Raw genomic sequence first — 6,609 nt, 5'->3', positions numbered from 1 at the left:
GGTCCCAGTCTCCTTGAGTTGGAAGGGGATTTAGTGGGATTTTATCCAACTTTGGGGTTGGATTTAAAGCCATCAACAGGATAAATCTTGTAATCTATGTACGTGATATTACTCACCTGGTCAGAGATTAAGCAGAATTAGGGCTTCAGAAAGGCAGGTATTCAAAATAAGAGTGGAGTAGAAAACTGAAAGATGGGGAAGTTTTGAATATAATTTGATAGAAAAATAGTAGCATAGTGGTGGTAGAAGATTTAACTTTATTGAACTTCCTTATCCTTATTTCAGAGTTTAGGATTGTTTTTATTTTAAATTACATGGAGTGTGAAAGGGCACCAAAATCTTTGCACTTTGGGACCTGAAATGATTTTACACTGACTCTGAATCTATGTCATGAGCACAGGGATCACACTTGAGAGGAATCCCTGCTGTGTTACTCAGCTTTCCATCATTGTGACAAAATACCTGAGATAATCAACTTAAAAAGAGGAAAGGTTTATTTTGACTCATGGTTTCCAAGGCTTCAGTCTATGATCAGTTGGACCTGTTGCCTCCGGGCTCTGGTGAGTCAAGCACATCATGGTGGAGAGCACTCAATGGAACAAAGCTGCTCACCTCCTCACCAGAAGTGAAAGAGGAAAAGAGACCGATATCACACATCTTTGCAGGCACATCTCCAGTGAACCAAAATTTTCAACTAGGCTACACCCCTTAAAGTTTCTCCCACGTGCTGAGCTGGGGACTCCGCCTTTAACACGTGGGGTCTCAGCTCTAACTCAGCCTTTGGGGGCTTTCCAGATCCAAACTAGAACACCCACCTTAGGATTGGGGGCCTTCCAGACCTAGGTTTGAAGTTTACCTTGACTGCACTCTGACTGTATGACTTCAGGGAACTCAGGTCTCCTCTCTGAGCCTTATCTGTGGAATGAAGAGAAGATCGAGTGAACAAGACACTGTGGAGGGGGAAGAAGAGCGTGCATAGGGTATGATTGCACAGCACTGTTCACAATCAGCGCAACAGAGTGCTGATATTTCTGTAGCCTCTTCTTGAATCCCTCTAGCCATGGGGAACTCACTATCTTCCAGAGCTGTTGCCTCACCATGGATCACCTGGTACTCAGCCTCATCTGACCCACCCCCATGGGTCACCTCCTTTTTCAACAGCCCAGGACACCTCTAGACCACAGGTGCAGAGGGCAGACTCACCTGTGCAGAGGTGAATGGTACTGTGAATGGAAAGCTCTTCACCATCTGGCTGAGATGACACAAAAGGGACCCTGCCAAGGTGTCCCACAGCTTCCACCTACCCTTTTGGGTGTGGTGATAACTCCCGCCCACCCGGGAGTCTTCTTCTGGGCAATCAACTCCCCAGGATGTAAGGCCTGGTCCCAGCATCCCTGTAAGACGCACCTGTGCACAGTGCATTTAAAGGTGTGGCCGCAAGCTCAGAACAGCAAGGTGCTCCTTCCCAGAGTCCTACAGAGTCCCTTAGGGGAAATTCCACACGACTGCCCTCGCGCCTGCTGGGCAGTGTCCTGCAGGTGGAGATGGCCCCGCCGTGATCTGAGAACACTTGCTCGTTCTCACCGTGGAGTCCAGACTCAGTGGTCGTTACGTTTGACCAAGCAGATGCCTTTCATATCAGCTCGCTAAGATGGGCAGAAGGAAACAGGGAGAAAATATTGGTTTGAAGCCAGTCACGAAAAAAATGAGCTGAAGGTTTAAGATCTCGGGCTTTGGAGGGGCTCAGTCATATCCCAGCTTGGTGCCTGGGTAGAATGGGATCGAGAACAACTTCCTTGTGAATGAGAGGCTGTGCGTGGAGTGCTGAGCACAGGGACGGCCACAGGGCGACCCTTCACTAACTGGTGTCGAGAGTCGGCATTGGTGGTCGTGGTGTTATAGCAGAGCTTGGGAGAAACTCCAAGAATCTCTCCACCCTCGCTGGCGCCTCCTGTGCTCAGACCCCAAGACACTTCCAGTGCCCGCTGGCCCTGTCGGAATGGTGCATTAAGCACCTCTGCTCTGGTCCTCAAAGACCATACAATGACTTCAGTCCTTGAAATGCACCCAAAGTAGCTGTTACTTGGGGTCTGGTGGGCGTAGTGCAGAGTCTCACATCACCCCCGTTCCTGCGTAGCAGGCTGCATGACCTCTGCAAAAGGCCTGCTAATGCACACGCATGCACACGCATGCTCACACCCACACGGCACACGGCGAACAAGTGAGTCTGTCCTGACCATCAAATGACTCCTGCCAAGTCACCTTCAGGAGGGAGAAGAAGGGAACCTGGGTTCCTGGAGGCTTACATGATAGAAGGAACTGCCACCTGGAGCCTTGGAGGTGCAGGGAGGCCACGCCACGGACCCTCTGTGTCACCTTAGGCAGTGACTTCACTTCTCTGAGCCTTAGTACCTTTTTTTTTTTTTTTTGCCCATCCCAACAGTGAACCCTGGAAACCAATCCTTCATTAAACCCCAAAATTTCCCTCTTTCCAAATAGCACAATCTAGTCAATTATATGAAGGGAGAAAATGTACCTCAGCTGTCCACAATGGTAGTTACTAACCCCACGAGGCTATTTGATCTTAATTTTAAACAATTAAAAGGAAATAAAATTTAAAATCCAGTTCTCTGTTGCAAAGACCACCTGTCAAATCTCAATAGCTACATGGCTAATGGCTACCATACTAAACAGCACAGATAAAGAATATTTCTATTGTTACAGAAAGTTCTATTGGACAGCGCTCATTTAGACCATGCAACCATTATGGATAATAAAAATAACAGATAAGAGTCATTAGTCCTAGTATAGATAATTAGATGTATGCCTGCATAATAGGAACTAGGTAGCTAAATAGCAGAAGAGGGCACAGTTACTAGGTGTACACTTCATATAATGCTATGAATGAACCTCCCCCCTACCAATTCACATACTGAAACCCTAACCCTCCCCCACGAGATGGGATTAGGAGGTGGAAATTTAGGAGTTAATTGTGTTTAGATGAGGTCATGGGGGTGGAACCCCCCTAAGGGATCGGTGCCCCTATAAAAACAGGAAAGGGACACCAGAGCTCTCTCTTTCTCTGCATCACATAAGGACACTGTAAGATGTGGCCATCTACAGGTCAGGAAGAGAGTCCTCACCAAGAATCAAGTCAGTTGACACCTTAATTTTGGACTTCCGACCTCCAGAAATAGGAGCCAATGAGTCCGGTCTGGTCTTTGATTCATGTGAACTGGGTTCTTCACCTTGAATCCAGTTTTGAAAAGAGCACATTTTCCTGGGTGAATACCCCATGCTCCTGTGGCTCTCGGCAGGCAGCCAACCGCAGCCTCTGGGAAAGGCCAGAGTGGCCCCTGTGTTTGTTTTTGCAATGAATACCTTCAGTGGCTGCAGTGTCTCCATCTCCTCAAAGGTTTCCAAATTGGATTTTCTTCTAGGTAATAAGGAATAGGCAGATAAATGTCAGCCCTAGATGTGAGATTGGGGCGGGAGAGGTGGGTATTTCAGTGGACTTCTAAATCTTTACTGCCACCTGGCGGATCCCACCTCCAGAAAACTATGGGGAGTTTGCTTTAAAAGACTGGAAATCTTGATGCAAATTGCTCAGCAAACCCAAAGAGGCAAAGAAGAGGGTGTGCACTTGGGCTGCGCACATATCCTGAGCCAAGCAATGAGCATGCGTTACCTCAGTTAACTGGCAACATCCCCAGGCAGGGGGGACAGCCCTGCACGATTTTCAATTGAGACAAAGGACTCAGCAAAGCTAAAAACCTATTTTATTCGAAGAACATTTGCATGAATAAAAAAATAAACAAGTGAGTTAAGAATGTGGGCTTAACTTACATGCATTGTTTTCAGTACCTATAGGTGGTTTGCACCAGATTTAGTTAAACTCCAAGATGAGAATAATAATCCTGGGTGATTATTTATGATTATTATTATCCTATTTGTGAAATAGATAGATGGGGCAACATTTATTGAGTACGTGCTGTAGACTGTCCATTACTGTAAGCTTCCTACACTTTCACTTATTTAAACTTCATTCCAATCTGTGAAGCTGGGCACTGTTAACCCCCTCACTTTACAGATGAGGGAATGAAGACACAGAAAGGTTAAATAGTTTTCCCAAAGTAACACAGCTAGTATACGCTGGGATTTCAACCCAGTCTGGCCCCAGAGCCAATGATCTTAATCACTATATTACACACCATCTCCCAGACAAGAAGGGAAACCTAAGGCCTGTCAGTCAAGAACTCAAGGCTCCTTGAACCTCAATGTTGTCATAAACAGCATAAGTCAGACTGTAAGACCAGGAACCCTGTGTCCTCCTGTCCTCAGCAGCCATCCACGTACTCCACAAGCACAGGGGTGCTGTGCAAAACCCCACACTCAGGATGACAGCAGCCCTTGCCCCAGGGAGCTGGTGGTAAGTTCCAGGAGGCAGAAGGCTTGGAGTGCTAAGGGAGCTCAGAACAGGGACACAGAACTCAGGCTGGGAGAAGAATCTGGGAAGACTTCCTGGAAGAGGTGATCCCAGCCGTCAGGAGGGGCGTACTTCTCAGTTTCTGCTTCCCTCCAAGGGCAGGTTCCACCTTGGCCTCTCTCTGTCTCTTCTTTCCCTCAGTGCCCAGAGTTGGAGAGGGACTTATGTGATTAGTAATCTGGGGACACATAAACCAGGTACACATGACCGCACGCTGCCTGTCATCTTTAGAGAGAACTGCCTGCTCACAGCCATGTCCACCTGGAACCCAGTGTCACTCCTATGAGCTACCCAGGAGCAAAGCCCTGGGGAAGCTGACCACAAGAGGCAGGAGGGGGCGGCAGAACGAGATGGGTTCCTGGTGGCTTCCAGACAGGTGCCAATCCATGTGAGATCCAGGAAGGGGACATGCAGTGGCATTGTCTGCCAGGTTCCTTGTTTTTGGAAGCAACTGCTCCCCTGCTCCAAGTGGTTGGGGGGTGCTGCAACTGCAGAACCCTCATCACCTCCCCAACATGGACAGACAGAGATGGCAGCGTGATCCAGGCTGGACCAAACGCGTTTGCTCTCCAAGAAATGGCAGCTGGAGCCGAGGTCAACAGCAGCAGCCCTTGCTTCTGTTCCTCCTAAATGTTTGCACAACTCTGTTTAAGTTTCCCCTTGGTTAGTTTCTATGGCTTATAACCAAAGAGCCCTACTGTCAGCCATGTTGGTTACTTTAAGGAAGCTAGCTGGGGTTGCCCTCTGTCCCCGCTTCCCCCTGCACATCCAAAAGAGCCCCTGGACTAGGAGATTCTCCTGCTTTATGTCATAGATTTTCTGGATTCCTATCTAGTCACGTTCCCTCCATGGATGTGCTGAAGCCCTGGGGTGGACAGAATGAAAGGATCAGATATTGGCTATCGTCCCTCCCTTCTGGCACCACCTGTGGTCGAGCCTTTTGGTCTTGTCTGTTGGGTGTGGGATGCTGCCTGAGGAATGGGCTCTGCCCCAGCCTGCCTCCCTCCCAGGCACACTTACCCCTCACCATGGGGCGAGGCCTGAGCTCTAGGGCCATGAAAATCAATGCTTCTCCCTGCCTGGTGGCCTGGCCTCCCTCTGGCTCCTGCTCGGTGGCCTCCACCCTTCACCCGCTCCTTCACCCGCGGCTCAACAGTAAGAATTGTGACAGGAAAATACTAAGAATAATGGCCCCCAATATGGGGGAGTTTTCATCTGTCAGCCTATTTGTCGTCCACCGCCTACACACAACCATCCTGTGACAATGGTCTCCATTTTACAGATGAGGAAAGAGATCAGAGAGGTTAGGTAACTCCCAAGGTCACATACCTGGTGAGTGACAGAATCAGGATACCATTGAAGGGAAAAGGCCAGTGTGTCCTGAGGCACCACCTAACCCTCACTTCCGGTGGGATAGAAAGCTATAAAGCAGCCATTGGATCTCTCTTCCTCCCGTTCCCAGAAAACAGGCCTCACAGGCGCCCAGGCCTGATTCCTTTGTCACATGGCATGGGGCACAGATGACATGGATAGAGTAGCAGGAAGTTTTCCCAGCATGCTGGAATCTATATTGCTGTCTCAGGACTAAGAGCCAGGAGAGAAAGAAAGCAATGATATAAATAGCCGGTTGCATCAGGTTTCACGTTCCATGCTGCTGGAAACTGTTGCCGCTGGAGGGGAAAGGGCTTCAGTCCTCCTGTACAGGCTGTTCCTCTTCTTACCCTGGTTTCCTGGATGTAGAAATTACTAATCTGATTGGTCAGGATCTAGAACATTCCTTGGCCCCATTTTCATCAGTAGACAGGTTTGCCACATCCTAAAAGTCAGTACCTGTGCGTCTTCCATCCTCTCCTTGAGTCTGTATAATAGGCAGGCCCAGGCCAGCTGTGGTCATGGCGGGCAGGATCAGCTTCTTCTTTCCCGCCTGTCCACATCTGTTATTGAGCGGGCAACCCAAACTGGAAGCAGCCGCCCATGAGCTTCACTTATATCTTCAGCTCAACTTTGAACGTTCTGAAGCAAGAGTCTCTCAACTCAGTTACAAATTCAGTGTCCCCCACTCAGCTGGTGGGGTGCTAGTAAGTGTTTAACACCCAACTCTCGTGGGAGAGGAAAACAACCCT

At 48.7% G+C, this 6,609-nt stretch overlaps 1 long non-coding RNA gene across 2 annotated transcripts; it reads right to left on the bottom strand.

Annotated features, from left to right (window-relative positions):
* Positions 1-294: 294 nt before the first annotated feature.
* Positions 295-6,054, bottom strand: LOC124995346 (uncharacterized). 2 transcript variants are annotated; one of them, XR_007110696.1, is made up of 4 exons: positions 5,816-6,054; positions 1,408-1,646; positions 857-915; positions 295-615 (listed from the first exon to the last, which is right to left on the bottom strand). It is a non-coding gene; the product is annotated as an uncharacterized LOC124995346 (long non-coding RNA). The 2 variants fall into 2 exon arrangements; XR_007110695.1 differs by having other exon boundaries at positions 295-612.
* Positions 6,055-6,609: the final 555 nt, after the last annotated feature.

This window comes from Sciurus carolinensis, chromosome 11 (assembly GCF_902686445.1).
Source record: "Sciurus carolinensis chromosome 11, mSciCar1.2, whole genome shotgun sequence".
NCBI lineage: Eukaryota > Metazoa > Chordata > Mammalia > Rodentia > Sciuridae > Sciurus > Sciurus carolinensis.
This window is presented reverse-complemented; position numbering and strand designations above follow the sequence as displayed.